The sequence below is a fragment of the Crocodylus porosus genome, unplaced genomic scaffold (assembly GCF_001723895.1).
Source record: "Crocodylus porosus isolate Cpor-Errol unplaced genomic scaffold, CroPor_comp1, whole genome shotgun sequence".
Classification (NCBI taxonomy): domain Eukaryota; kingdom Metazoa; phylum Chordata; order Crocodylia; family Crocodylidae; genus Crocodylus; species Crocodylus porosus.
Window position 1 is genome coordinate 7,406,587 of NW_017728940.1, and position 24,347 is coordinate 7,430,933.

Sequence of the window (24,347 nt, forward strand, 5' to 3'; positions counted from 1 at the left end):
CAAGATTGGTGTTCATTCATTCTTTTATGTAGGGATCATCCCATCTGTCCACTGTAGACAGCGGAGGGGCACTGTAAGCAAGTGATGGCATATATGACATTGGTAGAGTTGCAAGTGAACAACCCTTTGACGTTATAGTCCATGTTATCCAGTCCAGTTATGATGATGTCTGTACTGACGTGGGAGCACAGCTGACATCTGGGTCCGTTTCAAGGTCTGGTGCCTTGGTGAAAATGGGAGTTAGGTAGCCTGTTGCTTGAGAAAGACAGTTTGAAATGTAGGGGCTGTCTGTAAGGCAGGACAGGTTTGTCCCCCGTAGCTAATTTGCGATGGTCATCCTTTTCCAGGAAGGGTTGGAAGTAATTAATGATGTGTCCAAGGTGTTCCAGCTGGGAGTCATAGGTGACAACCAGAAAAATTTTGTCCTTGCCCCAGGGTTGGTATTGGAGCAGGTCAGAGAGAGGTCTGAGACTGGCTTTGTTGTTTTGAGTGGCTACAGTTTGGGGATTGGATTATAACTGAAGGAATCCCTGTTCCACTTTCTTAAGGTAAAAATCTCAGTCACTGGGATCAGAGCAGATATGGTTGTAACACTGATGGCAGTGGATCTAGTGGTATGCTTAGGGTGAAAGCTGGTGGTGTGAAGGTAGCTGTGGTGATCAGTTGTTTTTTGATACAACATGAAGGTGATAGGGCCATTGTAAAACTTCACTGTAGGGTCTAGGAATTGAATTTCCTGGGTGGAGAATTCCAGAGTTAGTGGGGTGGAGAGCTGGAACTTATTAAAGTCCTCTGGAGAGTCTTTCCCATGTATCCAAACGATGAAGATATCATCAGTGTACATCAGGTATATTTGGGGGGATAAGAGGGCAGCTCTGGAGGAAACCAGCTTCAAGGTCTATAATAAATAGTTTGGCATACTGGAAGCCATATACGTGCCAATGGGAATGCCATTAGTTTATAGGTATAGGGAGTCCCCAGATCTGAAATGGTTGTATGTGAGGGCAAAGCAGGAGAATGTAATGGAAATAAAGCTAGTCCTCATCAGGCGTCCTGTATGACTTGACAGCCATTCTCATGTGGGACGTGGCGTCCACGGTAGCTAATAGAACCAGAGAAAATTAGAGTTGGAAGGGACCTCAGGAGGCAAAGTAGGCAAAGTCAGCTTGAGACAAGCCACATTTCTAGCTACTTCATCTGGCCTGTGGCCAACAGATCATCATGCCCTCTCTGCCTGGTCCTCCTTCACCCTCACCCTGGATCTGCAGAAGCTCTGCTGTGTCCTGCTACCTTGTATCTTTTTGCAAAGATACTGTGCCAACACTGTGGCTCCTGCTCAAAGCCGAACCATCCCCAACTATCTCATCCCAGCCAAGGCTTTGTCTAAATGGGTCGTAAAAACCTCCCAGGATGGAGATTCTACAACCTCTCTGGATAACCTGTTCCAGTGCTTTCCTGCCCTCCTAGTGAAATTTTTTTTCCTAATATCCAAGCTAAACGTCCCTTGCTGCAACTTGAGACAATTGCTCCTTGTTCTGTCATCTGCCACCACTGAGAACAGTGTAGTTCATCCTCTTTGGAACCACCCTGCAGGTAGTTAAAGGCTGCTATCAAATCTCCCCTCAGTCTTCTCTTCTGCAGACTAAATAAACCCAGTTCTCTCACCATCTCCTCATAAGTCATGTCCCTCAGCCCCCTAACCGTTTTCACTGCCCTCCACTGGACTCTCTCCAATTTGTCTACATCCTTTATGTAATGTGGGCCCCAAAACTGGACACAGTACTCCAGATGCGGTCTCACCAGTGCCAAATAAAAGAGAAGAATCACTTACCTTGATCTGCTGGCAACGCTCCTACTGAAGCCGTTAGTATACCGTTAGCCCACTATGCCTTTAGCCTTCTTCGCAACAAAGGCACATTGTTGGATCGGTGTTTGCTAATATGGTGTTTGCTAGAAGCTTGTCAATGAAGCCCTGTTTCTTTGAGAAGTCTGTGCTGTGTGTCTTTCATATTAGCTGGCAGCTCCAGTGGCATGTGGGAATAGGATAGTCAACACTGCCAAAATTTTCCCCCATAATAGTGCCAATACCAGAGACAATGGTGCTCATAGGATTGTAGGAAATTAGGGCTGGAAGGGACCTCGTAAGGTCATCTAGTCCAGCCCACTTGCTCAAGGCAGGATTGTACCTGACTAAACCATCCCAACCAAGTGTATGTCCAATCTGCTCTTGCAAACTTCCAAGGATGGAGAGTCCCAAGTTTCTCTAGGTAGGCTGTTCCGATGCTTAGCCACCCTTATATACTCAGCTCACGCTGTGGCTAACATCCAAAAATCCTATGTGTGGAAGGCAGTGACATAATGTCTGGGCAGCGCACCTGGGGCAAGCTTCTCTCAGCCCTCCCCAGGAGGCAATCCACAGAGCATCAGCAAGGAGCAGGCATGAGCTGTGTGTCCTGTGTGGTGCAAGGCATTCTGGGAATTGTAGCTCACTATAGCAGCAGTGGTACTCATTGCTGCTGGCGGGGGGGCATGGGGGTGGAGATTTCATCACGATTTTTTGTACTGAAGCCCATGTCAGGAGGGCAAAAGGAATTACTGATTTTAGCAAAAAAACAATTTGTTCCCTGGTTTTAGCAAACCCCACTGCTGCTCTACAGAACTATGGTTCTCACTCAGAGCAACTTACACCCCATAATACACATTGCCCCCACTGCTGGGATGTGCAAGACCAGGGAGGAATGGGAGAGTGAAGTGCCACCCTCCCTTCTTTCTGGCACCCCTCTTCTTAGGCTGCCTCCAGGGTATGTGCCCCACTTGCCCACCCCATGTTACATTATTGGAGAAAGGTTACATCACTTCCGGGAGAAGGCAGAGCTGGAAGACTGAGGGGAGAAAAGACACCTGCCTGCCCAAGAGCACCAACTAAACCCCAAGGAGGACTCTGCAGAGTAATAAGGACTCTGCAGAGAGAGGTGAGAAAGAAATTCAGGAATTTGCTGTTTTGCCTGTATCCATAACTCTCATTTGTGTTGCCTGTGAGCCAAGTTTATATGTCTAAGAAGTTCTGATACAAAGCTTTTGTCTCTTGCTTTATCTGTCATGAGGTCCCAAAGGATTAAACTATAATCTAGAGTAGGGCTGTCCAACTTCTCAATGGCTCATGCCCTGTTGGCCACACCAGCAGGGCCACAAAACACATGGAGCACACCAGGGAGAGATGTGGGCCTGCAGGCTGCATGCTATGGAGAGCACGCCCCACAGGGACTGGGATGGGGCAGGAAGCAGGAGTCAGAAGAGGGAGGGAGAGCCCAGAGAGACTGGCTGCAATTGCAGCCAGAGAGATCGGGGAACTGCAGCCAAGCAGAAGTCCATGGGCCTCAAGTTATCTCCTTGTGGGTGTAGCAGGCTCATGTTTCAGGCGTGGCTGTGATGCTCCCTGGTGGCCATGCAATCCCTGCCCAGCTCCAGCTCTAGGGTACCCTTCCCTCCTTACTTGCCCACCACGCCCACGATCTTACTGTTTTATGGGGAGGGAGGCTGCCTAAGGGTCCTAGAGCGAGCCTCAATCTGCCTAATAGCCAGAAGTCCCTAGTCTGGACCCTAGTCTAACCTCAGGATCATCCTGACCACCTGTGCCACTCCAAGGCACCTGCAGCCTTAAGGACTGTTACATGCAAGCATTTCCCATCTCAAGCCTTGGCCTGCTTGCCTCTGCCCCTTTTCTCTTGATGAGCCCTCTAGCTCCAGTCCACTATACTAGACCCAGCTTCTGGGTCCCAGCTTCTTGTCTTGTCCTCTGGGGCCTTTGTCTCTGCCCCCTTTCAGGCTGCTGGACCCTCCTGCCCCAGGCTCTGCCCTGCTCTGGGTGCTGATCCTATTGGATCCCAGTCTGCACCTTGAGCCTGCCTCAGGCAGGGCTCAAGGTGGTGGCGTGCCTCTTAGGTGCTAATGGGACCTCCAAACCACCCAACTAAGCCTTCAGTCCCACCCAAACCACCAGACTAAACTGTAACCAAAACACAAGCCTATGGTATAACTAAACCTCTAAACTCCTGGCCATATACCACAACTCCTACCCAACCATAGGCCTTAGTCCACTGCTAGCCTTTAGCCCTTTGCTTGCTGTCTCCAGGCATAGAACACGCAGTCTGCCTCTCAGCACCACGCACCTTGAGCCATAGCCAAGCTCTTCCCTCTTCAGCCTCCAGGGCCAAAGCACCTGCCCTGGCTTTTGCCCTGCCTTACATCTCTCCCAGGCCCTGTCCCTTTCTGGGCAGGTGACTCCACAGGGTTGGCTGCAGGTTCCCCCTAATTAGGATCTAACTGGGCTCTCTGGAAACCCCATTGCAGGTGTGCCTGGTGTCCTTTGCAGGGCTCTCTCTAGGCTCTTTCTCCCTTCAAGTGACAGAGAGTCCCAGGCTCTATCACAGTGGGCCACATGTGGCCCACAGGCTGCAGATGGACATCCTTGATCTATAGTGGCCACAAAATGGAGCTCTGCAGCATGAGTATACATGAGTAGCTGGGTTCAAGTACTGGTATCAAGGCCAAGGGTAGCTGCTTTGTAGGATCACAATCCAAAGATACCACCAGACATGGTCTGTGCCCTAGGCCTGAGTCCTAAGCCATGTCTCTACATCCTTCTGCTGCATCCTGGACCAACATCAAGGAAATAAACTGCTCTATACTTTCCCAAATTATGTTCTGAACTTAGTGGTAAGGTGGGCAAGCTGCTCCAAAGGCTTCTCCCTAGTGCTTCTCTGTCATCTTTAGTCAATAGAGAACTACTGAGTCCTTGATAATAGGGCTTTTTGATAAGTGAATTAGCTAAACCAAGCTAAGACCACTTTAATTCTGAATAAGAATATGCAGGTGAAGATGTAGTGTGGTTTCACTGATGTATTTTAAATTCTCACCTTTAATTAATTCACTTTATTTTTTTTAATTCTCTCCGTGCAGATATACCCTAAGGGACCCGTTGTCTAAGTTCAGTAATGGAGTAAGTGGGTGTGCTCTATCACAAATCTAATATTATCCAAGCATTTGTGAATCTCAGCCATGCCCAGGCTCACCCCAAACAGTCTCTCTTTGTCTCTGATCAGACAAACCTGCTTCAAAGTCTTCCAGTCATGTCAGCAGGATCTCAATGAGGGGATGCCTACCTAGGACCATGCAGGTTGACCAGAGGTGTCTGAACTAGTCCCTTATAACTATCTGAGGTATTTAGAACTGTATTCTCATGTTATCTCAGTGCTTTACTTGTGTTAATTATATATGGACAAATTAACTCAGGTATCTCTGCATAGGACTCTGCATTGCCCATATACTGCTAAAGTGATCTGGAAACTCCATTAAATGCCGGTACTGGGGATGTCATCATTATACTTTTTATATCAGTGATTCTCAAACAGGGTGTCACAGCACTCTGGAGTGGCTTGAGAGACTTTCAAGGGTGCCATGGGGAACCATGCAATGTTAGCACTGTTCGGTGTGCAAATATGATTCATAAGATAAACCTAGAAATTTCATATGAGAATCCATGGTGTCCAAAACATTTTGGTTTGTTGTGGTCTTTCTGAGATCTTTGCAACAGAAGAATTGCTCTATTATTTTTCTGTAGTCAAAAATAGTGAAAACTAAGAGCTGGTATTTTCCAAGGGGTGTCATGAGTTGAGCAAAGGGTACAAGTCTAAAAAGGTTGAGAACCACTGTTTTATATTTTCCAAAAATCATTTCTGCCCAGATCCACCCAATAACTCAAAGAAGCGTGGACTATGGAAGACATAATAGAGATGAATTTTCCCCAGAATCTTAATATGCCAAGAAACCTTGTGCAGTTTTAAGTGTCAGTATTTCAGCAATCCCAGAAGTGCCCTCACTTTGACTCATCCTGGAAGTGCTCTCACCTTCATGTGTAAGCCTATGATTTTTTGCCTGGAGCTGTACAGAGATGTAAAGCATTGTGAAGGTCCTCTTCAGTAGAGTAGTTACCTTTCCCCTCCTGGCACCTCTTGGTAGCCTTTCCCATAACTTGTCCAGCAGTGTCATCAGCTCTTGTGGAGACTATTCCTTGCAAATGCCATTGCCAGAGTGCTTCCAACATGTGGACTCTCTCTGAACTGGCTATGTACAATTCTAGTTGAATCTCTGATCTGTACAGATTTGTCCTTCTCTATGTGCAATGTTGTGCATGCAAACAAAAGGGTTTCTTTCTTTCCCTGTATCCCCCCCTCTCTCTCCTTCTCTGCATTCATTTGAATGACAAAGGTTTCCAATTACAGTCCTCCTGGGGAATCAAACAGCAAGGCTTGCTGCTCGCTTAGTGACTGGCAGATTAAGACAGATAAAGGGAGAGATCTGTATATTGACTCTGTGTTTGTGTAATTCAGGGGATGGGAGAGCGGCTGGGAGTGAGGAGGAATCTGACCCATATAAATAGCCAGCAGCATTTTAAAACTAAATCATCTTGAAAATTCATGGTCAACTCTGTCAGTTCCTTCTATTGTATCGCTGGAGAATCATAAATAATTCAGCCTTGCTCAAATATTTATTGAAATCAATTTAGCCCTGTGTCCATCATCCCTCTCTGAGAAAACAGTTCCTTTAGCATCTCCTCTACCCTTCATGAGCCTAGTTAGGAAGAAGACACCTGTTGCCTCCCAGCTATGCCGATAGGGGCCAACGGTCAGTCCTACCAGCAGGTCTGATTTAGCCCTCCAACCTATCTGCGATACCACTATTTCTAGGTTTTGTGATTTGACAGAGGCACACAGGTAAAGACATCTCTGTATAGGAAGCAAGAAGCTTGATGACAACTTCAGAACTACTGCATGCCACATGACACAGAAAACAGGTATGTAGCCTCATCCCACATACACCATAATAAGTACCCAAGCATCACACCTATCCCTAGTGCAAAAGGATCTCAGCTCTGCCATAAGGATGATGACACCTGCAAGATTTCTTTGTTCCTCCTTCCCCCTCCATCTATTTACTCACTGGCCTGCAACAACTCCACTTCTAGACTATAAGCTCTCTGGGGAAGGCACTGTGCATTTTGTTCATTCAGTTAAATAGGGCCCAAACTGGTGAGTCCTTTATATGCTATTGTAATATAGTAACGAATAATTTAGGAGTAAAGTTCATCTGTGAGAAGACAGAGCTCTCTCAGGGGTTGGCCTGGAGCTATGAAATGAATTCCCACCCCCACCACCCACGCCCTTTCTGCTCCTACCGCACAGTGCACTTTTCCTACCTGCCTTCTCTAAAGAATCGTTGTCTGTCTGACTTCAGCAGTTAACCAGTATTCTAGGCCTTTCAAGTTTGCATCTCTTAGGAGGAGAAATGGATGAACCAAGTAAGGTATAATCTTTGGCGCAATCCTGGGGTGTTTTATTTTTGGTGGGAGGGGGAGTTGTTTTTTGGTTTATTTGGGGGGTTTTGCAGGGGAGGGGTTGTTTTGGGTTTTTTAGAAATAGTCCCTGTAGACTCCTGTTTCCTTATACACAGCAGGAACAAGCAAAAGCAGGCAGTTTTCTTGCTCACAATTTCTAAGTCATCCCTTCCAATCAGTCCTGTATCCAGGAAGTATTGTCTCCCTGCTCCCTCTTAAGGCCATGCTCATGACTGGTGACAACAAGAGAAGCAGCTCTTTCCTGGCTTTTTGCTTCTTACACATCTGCCAAAACAATCCCAGAGCTCCTGCAGTTGCAATCAGGAGAATTCTCAGCCCACATATGCTAGCTTCTGAATGGATCTTGCCATGCAGCCCATTGCCTTTATCAGTGCCCTCCTATTGTTTCCAGTTACCACTACGTGAAAGGGGTTTTAATAGCTCAGATCAAACACTCCCCTTGACGGCAGTCGTGATCCCCTTCTAGGAGCACAACACACACTGAGCAGAGATTACACAGAATTTATAAATCTCCCTAAGAAAATGTTCCATGCTGCATACACAACAAACCAGGCATGACTGATGCTGGTCATGTCACTTAATTCACTAAGGGATACCATGAATAGAATAGAATAGAATAGAATGTGTAACCTGAAAGCAACTTTTATGAAGCTGATCTCAGAACAGAGCATGCAAATGCAGCCATATTCAGTGTATTTCAGCATATTGTAAAACCTCCCATTCCCTGTTTTTGATCCTGTTTTCTTTGGCAGTCTTTCTAAGGTCTGATGCTCTGTGCATGTCCTTTGAGCTTCAGCCCTCTGCAGCTTCTAAGTCCTTTCACCTGAGTCTGTTGCACCACACGTACAGTGGTTTGCCATAAAAAATAGCCTGAAAAGCAGCAGTACCCCTGTGCTCCAGCCAGACACTAAAGCAAACCCCACTTGGCACAGTCCAGAAGCATTGAAATTCAGGCTGTGGTCAGCTAGAACAGCATGAGCATCCTGCCCCTCCCAATCAGACACTTGTAATTGGTGTGAAGTAGGGCATAATGCTGAAACAATACAGTGTAGCTGTACTTGCATGTCTCTGCACAAGTGCCCAGAGCGACCATGCAAGCCGTTGTCTGTGAGTCTAGTTGCTGTTGATGTTCTGGCATATATTCCTGCACATGTCCAAGACCATGATCTTTTTGTTTGCAACATGAGCTCCTTGAGACAGGGGCCATGTGAGAGCCTTATCTGGGGAAGCAGGGGGCTCTCCTATACGTGAAAAAAAGTTAATGAAATGAGAGTGAAACATGCCTATTAATGGTGCTACTCACCCACATTTACAGCAGCAGATAATGATCATTGGTTAGTTGGATTATTAACTAATGTCATTTCTCCAGCACTTCCATCTGACAATCACAAAGCATTTCAAATTATTAATAGGGGGAATCTCAGAACAGTTGTATATAGAGTGGAATCACAGTGTTGCAACAGATTCAGGGAAACTGAGGCACAGAAAGCAGTGAGGTCATGGGAGTGAAACTGGAATTTCAGGTAGAAGCATGAAAGTTCAGATACAAACCACAAAGATAAGTGCTTTGCATTGTCAGTCTTAGAGTTCTGCAGTCTGTCTTTTGCTAGGAAGCAGAGATCAGTGCTTCTCTTGATAGCAAGGCATCTTGCAGACGCACTGCTATACTACAACCAGGTGAACTGTCATTTGGGGGTGAAAGTGAACCCTGCTTGTAGGGTTTGTCCACTAAGTTTTGGAGCTACCTGTGGATGTGTTAGGCAAGGCTAGTGCTCCAGCAGGTTCCTAGGCTTCCTGAGGCACCTGGTCATAAGAAACTGAAGTTACCTGTCATATAGTATTAGTATTTTTCCTAAGGAATATTTTTTGCTTCTCTTTTAATGACTGTTTCATGAGAGTGAGACTTATGTAAGCCCCAGCCACTGGGGCTCCAGACATACTGTTCTTATCTAATTTCCCTGCAATCAGATACTTTGGGAAACTTAGGCCTCAGGTTACGGTCCAAGTCCTTTTTCCTCTGCTTTTCTGATTAAGTCAGCGGGGATGAAAAGAGAAGGCATGAACGACTGATTTTTATTTTGGGGAACAGAGCAGAAAATGTTGTGTAGAGCTCACACCACAGACCCCACAGTGGCTTACAGCAGGAGAGATCTGCACAATGACTGAACACGGTCAACGCAGAGAAGAGGAAGCCAAGGAAGAGACATGCCAAACAGAGCAAGGGGAAATCCAGAGCTTTGTGCAGAGCTTTGCTACACATAGATTTGCATCCAATCAAGTTCCGGCACAGCCTCCAAATGTTCAGAGGTGTCACTAAAATAAGCTTCAGGGCCTGTGGATGCCTAAGAAAACAATTGGCTCCTCTGCAAAACTGCATGGGAAATCCAAAACAAATGGGATCTTGCCATATTTCAGCACTGCCACTTTTGGTCCTGGGTAGCACCAGGAAGCTCATAGGGAATGGAAAGGCTTCCAAGCCTGACTGTTTGGGATGCTTCTTTAATCAGTCTCCTCTGAGCTCAGCTTCAGCTGGCAGGGTGCCTATACACATGCATCAAAGCATACACATGCATCAGTTAATCAAGTCTGCTACAGAGTGGTAAGTGCCACTTCCAGCAGACTCTGGCATCACATGTATCAGTGTCCCCGTGCTGAAAAATGGTGGCGGGGGCACTTTAACTAAAACTTGTTTGAAGAGCTTTGGTTAAAGTGCCCCTGCTGCCATTTTTCAGCAAGGGAATGCTGATACATGTGACACTCTAAGCACTTGAATTAAGATCAGCTCTTGGAGCTGCTGTAATTAAAGTGCCCTCTCCCCAACCTGCCAGAACATGTGTATAAATGTCCTCTGAGCCTTACAAGTGCCTGGTCCTAGGGAGGAGTTTTGACATCACCTTTCAGGTGCAAGACTAAACCAGCAGGGAGTGGAATCAGGCTTCCACAGACATCCTAAGGGGGATCATCTATCACTATTGCCCAGCTGAGGCAGTGCATAGGGCCCAGGACAGGAATGTGCAGCCACAGGGCCTGGCCAGGGAGTGGGAGAACGCCATGGGTGGCTCATCCAGGGGTTGGGGGGGAGGGAAAGTGGGAATAGCTCCCTGCCACTGAGCACACTCCCAGGGAGGGGGGCATGGGAGGGGGCCATGCCTCCCTGATTTGTGCACTGGGCAAGAGATGATGCAGGCTTTGGGCTTCCAAACCTAATATCTTGTCCCCGGGAGCCCCATGCTGGCTGCATTGCCATGGCAAGGTGCCCCCTGCCCACCTGGCAGCAGTGACAGAGTTGTGCCCCTCACTGCTGCCATGCAGGCATGTGTCCAGCCTTCCAGTTTGGAAAAGGTGGGCACCTGAGCTGGAGCTGGAGAGAGGAGAGCAGACTCACCACTGACCCAGACAGCCTGTTTCTGTGCAAAGAGTCTCAGGAGAAGCAAGAAGAGCTCCAGGCTCTGGATGACCACCACATCCATGGCACGTTTGTACAATTGCAGATCCAGCTCCTCCAGGACATGGATCATGCCGCCTGCTTCTAGGCCCTGAAGAGGCGAGATACCAAGAAGTACATCACCTGCTTCCTGGCAGAGGACAGCACCCTACACACAGATCCTGGCAAGCTGCAAAAAGCCAAGGGGCCTTCTTTGCAAGACTGCTCATCAAATCTGCCTGATGCTGACATCTGTCAGGTGCTGAGAGAGGGACTGCCATGAGGGACAGCACAAGCAAATGTACTGGCTGGAGGATCCTCTCACTGAGCGAGTAATCAGATGATGCCTACCAACAGGTCTCCATTACTGACTGGCTGATAATGCAGTTCTTGCTATACCTTCTGTGATGTCCTTGGCCAGAATCTCGCCACAGTGTTGGCTGAGTCCAAAGGAGACAGGGAGCTCTCCCTGTGCTGACCCTGCTTCCCAAAAAGGGAGACACCCATGAACAGAGGAACGGGCGCCCAGACTCGTTCCTCTGCATGGATTACAAGGTTCTAGCCAAGCCACCTTGCTGTGGCTCAAGTCCTTGCTGGTGCGCATGATCCACGTCAACAAGGCATAAATGGTTGTCATACTATCCCTGGTAACCTGCACCTGAGAAGTGTCCACAGGCTCCTTGGATACAATCAAGGGGCAGAGGGTGCTAGTCAGTATCTCCCACCCTTGAAGCACTAGTTATTAATCTTTCACATTCATTCCTGTTCCTGTTTTCTCATCTGTTTTCCCCAGTATCCTGTTAGTACACAGTTAGTGGTCTTCCTCTAATGACAGAGGGAGGCTTACAGTTTCTTGGTGGGCCTAGGCCCCCTGCTCCTGTGTAACAAATAGACATGTCTGACACTGGCAGGAGTGCATGCTTTAGCTGGAGAGCATATGAACAAGGTGTCTCTGGAGCAGGGTTTCTCAACCCGTGGGTCACAACCCAAAAGTGGGTCATAAGAATATATGAAAGGGTCGCAAACAAACTTTAAAAATGGATCCTCCTTTAAAGGAGAAAAACGAGGGAAACCGTGGGATATCCCTTGCTGGCTGGCAGAGCTCCGGCCTGCAAGGGGCTGCTTGGGGCCCCCCATGCCCCACACGCCAACCCCCTGCCCCATACATCAGCAGGCTGGGGCCAGGGGGTAGTGGGTTGGGAGTGAGGGGCACTGGGTCAGGACTTGCCATCGATGTTTACAAATGGGTCCTGGTGCAAAAAAGTTTGAGAACCACTGGTCTATAGCAATCTATTCCCTGTCATTCCCAGGCCCCTGGGGAAAAGTGGAAGTGGTCATTTGTAGTTGGCACTGCGTTTACAGTTGTGAATGCATGCCTGTCGGCAGCAGCTGCTTTCTTCTCCCCACCCCCACGAAGTTGGCACCCAAAGTGGTTGCCTCTGTCACCCACCTCCCTGCCCCAGTTACACCATTTCTGAATATACTGACGTATTTCAGCCTCACCCCATATGAGCCTCAGGAAAAATAACCTCAATTCTATGTACAAAGTGCTGAGTTTTGAACTAACTCACTCCAAGGTCTTTTTCCTGAGTTGTAACATTATAGACCCATTCTTTAAAAGCAGTTTCATGTGAGCAGTGACCAAAAAAATAATAAAGTGTTGGACATCATTAAAAAGAGAACTGAAAACGAAATGAAACATCATCATGCCACCACCCCAGTGGTGTTCAATCTTTTGGCCCTGTTGGGCTTGATGAGTGGTGCAGGGCTAGTCAGTGGGCCAGATCTGGACCCCATACCACCCAGTCTAGCATGCAGGGCCATGCTTTTCACCTGCGGAGGTCCTTACTGGTCCATAAATTTGCTAGCTGGGAAGTGGCAATTAATGCTGCCACTGCTCTCTCATCACCAAATTTTCACACCCTTGGGGAGCCCTGTGGGATGGATGCCAGAGCTTTCCAAGCCAGATCCGGCCTCTGGACCAGGGATTGAGAACCCTGCACTCTACAAATCCATGGTGCATCCCTACACTGCATCCCTACGCTGCAGATGTTCAGCTTGCAGAAAAGGAAAATAAGAGGGTACGTGACAGCAGTCTTCAAATATGTGGAGGGCTGCAATAAAGAAGAGGGAGAACACCTTTTCTCCCTTGTCACGGACCAGTAGCTTGAAATTGCAGCAAAGTAAGTTTAAATTGGGTACCAGGAAAAACTTCTTCAGTGTTACAATAGAGAGGCAGTGGAATAGACTGTCTAGAAAAGCTGTGGAATCTGCTTCATTGGAGGTAGGATAACCATTGGCCAGGGCTGATCTAGGAGTAGCTATGGCTGGAGTACACTGCAAAGAGCAGCAACTGAAAGCCCGGGAGCCCCCAGCACACTCACAGATTGCCAGGAGATCTGCAGCCCAGAGCAGACAGATATTGGAGAGAACCATGATTAGCAGGAAAACAAAGAGGAGCTCCTGAACTAGCTTAGTTATGAAAGAATATTAAGGGAATATTAAATATGTTTATGGGGAGGTTAGGATGACCAAAAGAGTAGTTCTGGCTTTCCAGTTAGCGGGTTTGAGATGTGGAGTTACGTTTGAAGTCCCCTAGTTGTAGAGCAGAATGCAGGGTGTTTAGTGTATCCCATGTCTCTGGGCTGTTCTGTTTACCACATGGGGAGGGGGGGATTTTTTTCCCCTCTTGTTCCTACAGGTATCAGGGCTTTTGGGTTTCTTTGGGGGTTGGGGGGGTTGGGAGGGGCAGGGAGGGCTGTATTGGATGTTGACTGCAGCCAAAGTTGGAACTTTTGACCAGGGCATCGAGGACTAAAACCCAGAGGTTCCTAGTTAGAGGTTTTGGGCCCTCTGCTCAGGGTCAAACCAGTCAGCACGTTTGAGATCAGGAAGAAATTTTGCCCCACAGTCAGGTCAGCATGCACTGTCGAGATTTTTTTCTTCCTCTGAACTGGGATGCCTGGCAGTCTTCCTTGGGCTTCTCAAGTGGATTCTAACAAGACTTGCAGCGGTGGGAGGTTGGCAGTGCCCTTGTCCCCTTGCTTTACTTGTAGCAGGTTAGGATATTTTTGGTGTTTGGGGGCAATATGCTTTGCAGCTATGTGTCAGGGCTGTTTGTGCAGTTTTAGGAATAAGTTAAACAAGAATCTGCATGAGATGGTTTGAGTAGGGATGATCCCGCCTTTAGCAGCAGGACTGGAATAGATGATCTCGTGGTCTCATGAGGTCCCTTCCAGTCCTACTTTTTTATGATTCTGTGTTTAGACCAGTAGTTCTCAGCCTTTTTAGACTTGAAGCCCTCTTCAGCAGTCTCAAAGCACCCCTCAGAAAATGCTAGCTCTTAATTTTAACTTTTTTTTTGCTTACAGAAAAATAATGGAGCAGTTCTTCCATTGCAAAGAACTCAGAAATATCACACCAGTATGTTTTTAACACTGGAGATTCCTATTTGAAATCTCTGGGTTTATCATATGTATCATGTTTGCATATCAAACAGTGCTAACATTGCATGGACCTCCTGGGCACCCTTGAAAGGATCTTTATGCACCCAGAGTGCTGTAGCACCCTGGTTGAGAACTACTGTTCTAGACCACAGGCCCCTATCCTGGTGAAGCTATGGCTTTTGGAGGACTAGGGGATTCAGGCCTGATGTGACACTGTGTTCTTGAGGCCCTCAGGCTGGAAGCTGTACTACTCTTGCAGAATAAGTCCCTCCACTGAAGAAATCATGGTGTCAGCAGGAGAGTGGAGTAGGCATTTTCCATGCCACTGCCCCAGCAGATAGAGACATGCGAGCCTGTGCTGAATGCACAAGTGCAGACATTTGAGCTGTACAGTGCTCCCTCTGCTCTTCTCTTTGCATTTGTAATTGAAGGCTGGATGGCAAAGGCAATCATTAAAATTGATGTCCATTAGCATACCCCTAAATGTCCATTAGAATAATAACCAAGTTCCCAAGTGAGTACTTATTCTCTGATTGGCTTACTCTGTTCCAGGGCACCCTGGGGAAGAACACAGCTGGAACTTCGAGGAGTGCTTGTGATCAGGGCGGCACCTAGACTGTACCCAAGACCTACCACCGCTGCCATCTGTGCAAGGAGAAGGAAGCCTAAGCACTTTCTGGACTACAGCCAGTGTCAGGGGCTCAGGCAACAGGAAAGCCAAATTGCTGCTTCCTGGCCCTAGTTATTTGACGGCCTTGTTGCACATTACATTTAGGATACATTAACTACACTAAAAATACTAGCTTCCAAGCATTCAAACAGTAAACATGTGCTAAGTGCTATTATAGCATAGCAAAGATAGCATTTTTCTGACAAGGTGTATCTCCAGATTGTATAACCTGGCACATAGAAGGAGAGAATCAATGAGTGGGAAGGCACCTAGACAGATCATCTAGTCTGCCCCCCGCCATGGGCAGGAGGGAGCACTGGGGGTGGCAGGGGTCATAAGACCCCAGCCAGGTGCCTATCCAGTCTCCCCTTGAAGATCTCCAGGGAAGGTGAGAGCACCACCTCTCTGGGAAGCCTACTCCAGGCTCTGGCCACCCTTACAGTGAAGTAGTTCTTCCTAATATCTAACCTAAACCTATCCTCCCTCAGCTTGTGGCCATTGTTCCTGGTGACTCCAAGGGGGGCCCTGGTGAACAGACTTTCCCTGAGTCCCTTCTGGTGGCCCCTGATAAGGTTGTAGGCAGCCACAAGATCCCCCCTCAGTCTCCTCTTGCGGAGACTGAAGAGATTCAGGTCCCTCAGCCTCTCCTCATAGGGCTGGCCATGGAGGCCCCCAACCATACGAGTGGCCTCCTCTGGACCCTCTCCAGGTTCCCCACATCCCTCTTGAAGTGCTGCGCCCAGAACAGGACACAGGACTCCAGCTGCGGCCTGACCAGCACCACATAGAGGGGGAGCAAGACCTCTCTGGACCTGTTAGCGATGCCCCTGTTGATGCAGGACAGGGTGCGGCTGGCTCTGCCTATTGCCTCATTGCATTGGCGACTCATATTCATCCTGGAGTCAATCCTGACTCCAAGATCCCTCTCTGCCTCTGTGCTGCTGAGATGGTCAGCTCGTAACCTATAACCATAACCCTGGTTCCCTCTCCCCAGGTGCAGCACCCTGCACTTGTCCTTGTTGAACGGCATCCTGTTCAGATCTGCCCACTTCTCCAACCTACCCAGGTCTGCCTGGATGTGGTCCCTGCCTGCCGGTGTATTCACTTTACCCCACAGCTTGGTGTCATCAGTTAACTTGAACAGGGTGCTCTCCACACCCTCGTCCAGGTCGCTCCTGAAGATGTTGAACAGCACCAGCCCAAGGACCGAGCCCTGGGGGACTCACTGCCCACACCCTTCCAGGTCAATATCGACCTGTCCACCACCAACCTCTAGGTGCACCCCTGGAGCCAGTTTGCCACCCATGTGACTGTGCATTTGTCAATGCCGCAGTCCCTCAGCTTGCTCACCAGAATTGGGTGGGATACTGTGTCGAAGGCCTTCTGGAAGTCCAAGAAGATGACATCGACTTCCTTCTTCCCATCTAAGCTCTTTGTTACCTGGTCATAGAAAGAGACCAGATTAGTCAGGCGGGATCGGCCTTGCACAAACCCATGTTGGTTACCTCTCACCATCACTTCCCCTGCAGGGCTCTCACAAATGTGGCCCTTGATAATGTTTTCAAAGACCTTCCCCAGGATAGAAGTGAGGCTGACTGGCCTGTAGTTGCCAGGCTCTTCCTTCCTCCCCTTCTTGAAAATAGGGACCACATTGGCCCTTTTCCAGTCCTCAGGGACGTGCCCGAGCACCAGAAGTCCTCAAACAGCTATGCCAATGGCTCCACAATGACACCAGCCAACATGTGGAGCTAATATTTAACTGTTCCATGGAGGGTGCATCTACACGTGCTATTAGTACAGAGCAATAGACTCCAGTGCCTGAAGGGTCAGCCTGCCAGCCTAAGGCAGCTCCAACCCAGCTCAGCAGGCAGCCCCCTCACTGAAGCACCCTCGTGCTCCAGCCAGCTGAGCCAGCATCGACACGTGCCTTGCTGCACAAGAAAAAACACAAAAGGATAGTACCTGTATTTATAAGTACTAACCTGCAGCAGAGTTAGTTTCCTGTGGCCTAATAGGGTTGCATGTGTAGACACTGAGACTTTACTGTAGAGTTAATTAGGTAGTTCCACAGTAAATGTCTCATGCATCCAGTGGTCTTATGATCAGGAGACACACTGAAGCTTTGAACTGGCTGTGGTGCAATGCACCTGTTTGTTGCTCCCAGCTCCTGCAGCACACCATAGCACCCCAGTTTTCAAAGACTCTGGCACTTAAGATGTGTTTTGTTTAGATCATACTAAGGATTACTGTGTGACTGCTCAGAAAAATAGTAATGTAATGTGCAACAAGGCTCTGCATTTGCCTGCTTGTCAGCAGCCTAACTACCCCCACCTGGCCCCAGCTACCTGCTGGGTATAGTTGCCTGCTTTTGGATGCATCTATAAGAGATGTGTTCTGCAGGGTAGAGTAATTACCTCTGCAGTAAACATCTCTGCATCTACATGTGCAGGGCTATTAAGCTGGAGTAAACTAAAAAATCCAATAATACAAACAAAATCCAATAATAAAATAATTTCTCCTAATAAATACAAGTACTATCCTGCTACAGTTTTTTACTCAACAGCAGTCCACATGTAACACTGACCTGGCTGGCTGTCACTGCTCCACAAGCCCAGGACCTCCATGGAGATGGGATGGGAGCCGCGCAGGCAGGGTGAGCAGCCAGGCAAAAGGATGGGGCTGTGGCCAGGCAGGGAGCTATGTACAGGGACAGGTCTGGGATCTTGGAGTGGTGACAGCACAGGCCAGAGCTCAGGAAAGAGCCACGATCCACTCCCTGCATATCCATACCTGTGAAACGAGTGCCCATTGCATGGCTTTGCTTCAGCCCTGCTGTACTTCCACCACGCCGCGACCCTACCCTGTGATTACAGCCTAGCCTTCCCACCCCACCCCCAAACATCATTCCCCATCCTACACAGAGAGGTTTGGTAAGCTGTTGTGCAGTGGGGTAGGTGGGGCGGGGGGGTTGACCCAGTTTGCAACAGCTCAGCAAAACTGTTTATGTGGCCCCTGGGCCCAAATAATTACCCACCCCTGGCTTAAGTGATTGCTTGTGCCATGGCCCCATGTAGCCACAGCTGCCTGATCCAGTTTCCCTGGCTGGCAATGCTGGTTTGGATCCTTGTTCCTGGCCCCTAGTGCCCTCTTTGGCCTGTGGTCCTAGCCAGGGTGACTGCCTGTGCCCTTATAGACCTTGGCCTTCTGACCCTCCTGTTCCTGATCCCCTGGCTTCTGGCCCTAGTCTGGACACTTACTTCCCTGAACTTGACTTTCCTGATCCTCTGGACTGTGACTCCCTAGGGCAGGGGTGCTCACCATGGACCCACAGGCCAGATCCAGCCCACAGAGCCATACCATGTGTCCCACAGGGGTGCCCACAGGTCTGAAAATTTGGCAGCAGGGGAGCAGTGGCAGCAATTGCCGCTCCCTTGCTGCCAAATTTCTGAACCGGGGGGAGCTCTGCTAGCCATATAGCTGGATCAGTACATGAATGTTGTCTGGGGCCCAAGCTGGGCACACAGGGGCCAGCTGGAGGCAGTACAGGGCCCGATCCTGAAGTGCAGGGTTCAGATCTGATGCCATGGGGCACCAGGAAGGAATATAAACCTAGGGAGGTGGCAAGGAGTGCCAGGGAAGCTGTATGGGCAGTGAAGAGCTGAGGGAAGCAGCACAGGAAGCATGGAGCCCCAGGGAGCTAGTGCAGGCAGTGCAAAGCTGAGAGAGGGGGCATGGAACCCAAGGGAGGCAGCGCGGGGCCCAATTCTGTGGCAGTGGGCCAAAGGAGGTGGTATAGGAGCCAATCCTGATTTGTGGGGTCCTACCTGGCACCTGGATGGGCCCCACATGACTCATCCAGTCTATCACACCAAGAGGTTGAGCATCCCTGCCCTACGATCAAGACCTGGCCACTTGTGTCCTGGCTGTATTCCAGACAACTAGTCCAGTTAACTTCCTCTGTTTGGGTGGGTCGTCCCTTGTCTCTCAGTACAGATGGAGCTAGGCTGCATCCCAGAACTCCAGCCACCCTTTCATTTGCAATCTCATTCTTTTCTTGTATATGCCAAAGAATAGATTGCAGCCAGCCTCTGTATGTGGGAGTACTATGTGCCTATATAGATATAAAACAGTGATCCTCAACCTTTTGGCTAGGGACAGACATTCAAAAAGCCTGAGCCAGAATTGATTCAGTCTTTGCAGATTAGTCTAACCTAACTAGGCTGAATCAGTTTGTAACTGTAAAGGCATCCCAGAAATGCAGGCACATACTGCAGTGGCTAAGGCTAGAAACTGAGGAGGCACTAGAGCAGTCCTCCTTTCCCTTCCACAATGCTGAGCTCAGGGGGTGTGGCCAGGCCCTGACAGGATACGCTGATTAGGGAGCAGTTCCCCCACTTCTGGCCAACCCAGCAGAGAATTGCTAACACAGTGTTAATCACCCCTAACTCAGTGTTTATCAGCCCATTATGAAAACAACAGAGGGACATTACCAGCTACCTGTTGATTTTGCCTTTGTCCCATCTGCCACAGCACAAACTGTAGCCAGCATGTGGTCTGCTAGCTAATGCTGAGAGGTGTCTGTATAAGGCAGAGGGGACCAGGAAATCCCAGGAGTGGGGAGGGGAGGGAGGGAGCAGGGGGAAGCCAGACAGATGCCTGCAGTCTCTGTCAAGGTCCAGCCAGGGAGCAGAGGGGAGGGGCCAGCTGAGAGCCCCACCCAGCCCAGAAAGCAGTATGGGATGCTGGGGGACTCTGGTTTAATTTAAACCAGGGAGGGGTCTGAGGCAGACATTGCATAAACCAGTTTTACTCAAATCAATCAAGTCTGATATTACATTCAACCAGTTTATCTCAAACCAATTTCAGCCATTTTAAAACTGGTTTATGTGCACTGAGCATTTGTTCTGTTACAGGTTTAAACCAGTTTCTGATCACTTAAACCAGTTTATGTGTAATGTCTGTCCCTAGCCTTCTAGACTCAAGGAATCCCTTGGAAAATGCCAGCTCTTAGCTTTCACTTATTTTCTGCTATAAAACAATAGAACAATTCTTCTGTTGCAGAGAATTCGAGAAGACCACAACAGGTTAGAATGTTTACTATGGATTCCTATTTGAAACTTCTTGGTTTCACTTGTGATTCATTTGTAGGTGTCTGAACAGTTAACAGTGCTAATTTTAAGCACCTCCCTGTGGCACCCTTAAAAGGATCTCAGCACCCAAAGATACCAATGTGTGTAGCTGAGAATCATTGATATAAAGAGTCAATAGATAAGGTGCTCTGATGCTCAGGAGTATCCAATCTAGTTCTTGAGTCTGGTGGGAGAAGTAGAAGGTGCTGGTGCTCCTTTCTGCAATAACATTGCATTAGTCTGGGGCATATTGCACGGGTGTGCAGGTACAGAAAAACAAGCAAAAGAGCTTCCTACCTGTGCCTCCGTATGGAGTTATGCTACAAGTAGGGTCTCAGTGGTACTAAATTCAGGCCTTGCTTACTGCTAGCATCTCCTGAGGGCAAATCTAAATCTTCTAAAGGAAGTGGAGAGAAGGGAAGAGACAGAACCAAACCTCTTTACTCCCATGGCAGCCAGCAGAGTAAGCCAGCTGTTAGACCACACAGCTTTCCCTATAGGTGTACCAGTCATTGTTCTCCACTGGCACATTGGGGGTTCTCTGTTCCATCTCAGTGCAAGCCTAGGCCTGTGAAAATCCTTCTTCAGCAAACAAAGGAAGTGGGGCGCATGGCAGCTGAAGTAGGAGTAATTAGCTTTTATTAGGTAAAGTTCCTAAAAGGGATTTTGGGCAGAGAACAACAGATAAATAGCTAAATAAATTTATTGTCTGTACTTGTTGCTTTTACCCCATAGTCTCCAGCTCAGGAACACTGACCCCATTACCCAACATACATGATTTTTCTTCTTTGCACACTTAAAGCACTTTTCCATGTCAGAAATGTGATTCATTATAAAGGTAAATGAATGGGGCATTTCTGAGCAGCAGGATTCTGGGGCTGTAGAGCACTCCGGATGCCACTTAAAGAGTATCCCAAGTACCCATTCTGGCACCAGTAAAGCCTGCCTCTGTATCCAGGACATCCCCTGTCCTTTCTGCAGAGCTGCTTCATAGAGCCATGTACTTCAGTTCTGCTTTATGCATAAAAGGGTTAATTTACTAGCTCTCCTCCCCCAAGCACAATGACACAGTCAGCCTCACATAGGCTGCTTACATCTCACCTTACTTCTCTAGTCGTCACTTCTCAGTTCTTAATAAATTATTCAGCTTTCCTAAATATGCATAGGGGTCTCATTAACAACTAATTTTGCTTATTTAAAACAGCTGCATAATCACACCACTATACTGTTTCACTTTACTTAGAACCATGCATTATTCATGAACAGAACATTTGCATACAGATTTATTGATTCTTTAAAAAGCACATTTTTCACGGCTTGAGAAAGAAAAGCCATTGTTCTGTTTTTGAACACTTTTGGTCCAAATTCATGTTTAACAATTCATGTGGTGCCTTCCTGGGAATAGGCAGTGTGGCAAAGCCAGGAACCAGGGCACCACTGAATGCTAGTGAATGCCTGAGCACAACAAAGGAGGCATTTTCTGAATTGCAATTAGTGGTTTTTCCTAAATTTTGCTGGAAGCAATTTCTGAAGATGCTCTCTGCCTTTTGTTGCAGAATCCAGTCTCACAAAGAAATGGCATACATTGGCACCTTAGAGCTTTTGGGTGCTACTGCAGCACAGACACTAAATAACAGCAAGAAACTGGGAAAACTAGGGAAAAGAGGTATCTGTGTAAGCTGGGAAGGACTCTCCTCACCACCATTCAGGCACCACGCTCTTCCAGCATGGGATTCATCCTAAAAAAATGGGCTGAAAAAAATTACATGTAAGGTATCTGGACTAAAGGTGATATAGGGGCCAAATATGACTGCAGCCCACAGACTCCTCATTTCCCATCACTGGTGCCTCGGTGAAAGCACAGAGGGGAATGGCTGTCCTTACCACATACAGCACTTTATTAGTTATGCCAATTTGTTGCATCTTCTGTCAAAACTAGAACGTCAGCAGGGGCAGGCACTCTTTCTGACAGCGTATGTAAGAGGAAGGATTGTTATGCGACTGTGAACAGGGACTCGTCAGAATTAGGTTCCATCACTGGTTCTGGTACAGACTTCCTGTGGGATCTGGGCCAAATCACTTGTGACCAGGTCCAGAGAGGCACTTTAGCCACCCACAACTTAAGTGGCTTCCGAGGCTCCCTCTTGGGAGAGTTATGGAATAGAATAGAGCACCTAAGCACAGAGCAGGGAGATGCCTAGAGCTAGCCAATTGGCACGTGATACCCAGGGATCAATCCAAACTCCTATACTTCTGTGAAACGCTACCCATGAGACCCCTTCATCTGAAATCGATCTGATTGCCTAGTCTTGATCTGAGGGTGAGAACTGGCCAGTTGGGTTATTTCACCACCCACTTTTTGCACAAATGCACAATGGTTAGAGCACTCACCCTGGAAATGGGAGACCTGGGGTTTAGGGCCTTTTCATCCTGAGTGGGGATGAAAGTCATGTTGCCACCATCCTAGGAAAGTGCCTAGCCACCAAGCTATAAACAGATTCAGAGAGTTGCTCCTCTACCCGCCCCCCACCCCCAATGTCCAAGAGTGCAGGAGCCATGGGGGCAAAACGAATATAACTTGGTACCCAGTGGTTAGGGTATTCAGCTGGGATGAAGGAGTCCTAGTTTCCAGCTTATGCTCCCTGGGTTATTTACAATTTTTATCCAGTTACTAACATAAAATTCATTAAAAATTGTGGAAGTAAAACCAGCACCCAGGACTTCCCCTTGTCCCTCCTAGCTGCTCCTCCTAGCCCCATGACTCTGTACTAGCCTCTACAGCACATAGCAAAATAAAGCCTATTCCTATCTGGGTGTTAACAGTAATAGCAATGTGACTGTGACAGGAGTATATACTGGGCCCAACCACCATGAATAAGCACTGAACTCAACTCTCTGTCTGACTGATCTTAAGTGCTGCAGTGATCACTGCTTCTCCACTACAGACCACTGCAGCTGTCTCCCAGGGGCTCTGCTCTGGGGATCGATACTCCCTTGCCAAACTTAGTAATGGAGCCCTAGCCTTGCTATCCATCTCACACCTCACCACACTGGGTCCCCGTAGGAAGCAGAACTTCAATGTCAGTCTGTTCAGGAGCACAATTATATGACCCTGTATCAGTGCCCAGACCAGGGGGTGATATTAATATTTACAAGTGTGACTTCTGTTCACCACAGTATGGTAGAAATCTCCTGGCAACAAAAGATCTAGCCCCCTCCATATCCCACTTCCCTCTAGCCCAAGTCTTTAACGAGACTCTTCAGAGGTCTGGCAACTGGCTCTGCACAGACAGTTGTAGGAAGCCTGTTTCCCCATGTAAATTCCTGTGATCTGGACAAATTATGCCAATCCAGACCTCTCCTGTCTTCCAACCACAAACCACATACAGCAGCAAGAAGCAGCACCCCCTCGCCACTGCAAGCTTTAGCTGACCCAAGGTAACAGCAGCTCCTTTGTAAATGTAGGGTAAACTTTTGCGTTCCCCCTCCCCCAGTTCCCACCAAACCCCAACCTTTGGTTTTCTGGTAAGGCTCCCATATAAATAAAGAGAAAGGCTTGTGTGAGAAATATGGAACAGGAGGGTCTAAGTTGTCAACACAATATAAATGCAAGAGAGTTGGTGCACCAGGGTCTGCTGCCTGTAGGTGCTTGCACATGTTCAGTGGACCTAATAGCAATGGTCTTGCCTGTTGTAGCTGGAAGTGTAAGCAGCCCTATTACTACTGACAGTTGAAATTCTCTAGTTTAAGGGCTGGGACCCTTGGGTTCAAGTCCCAGTTAGGACAGACTCTTTGCAAACTTTTATGTAATGGAGACTGAACTAGTTTTCCAACATGCTGGTATGAGAAACCCAGCGTCAATTTAACCCATGGGCATAATCCTCCAGTTGGGGACTGGACCCAGCCTCCCTGTACCTGCACCCCTTATACTGCAGTCACCAAGCCCAAGGATCAGTGAAGCTTGTAACCAGCAGCTTTTGCAAAAGTGACTTCCTCTGGCTATGCCAGTTAATGTGGTGCTGGGCTCTGTTTTAACAAGGCTATAGCAGTTTGTATCGTCCGAGGAACAGTCCCAAAATCTATGAAGAACAGCTTCCAGATGTGAAGTGCTCCATGTAGCACTGACCACCTGATTTGTGAGTTCCCTCTGTAATAAGTCTTGGTATAGTTCTTAGCAGGACAAACCATCTACCAAATCAGTCTCCCTTTATGCAAGTTTTGGAGGTATGGAGAATTATTTTTTTTCTGTTAGCTTATTAAAGGA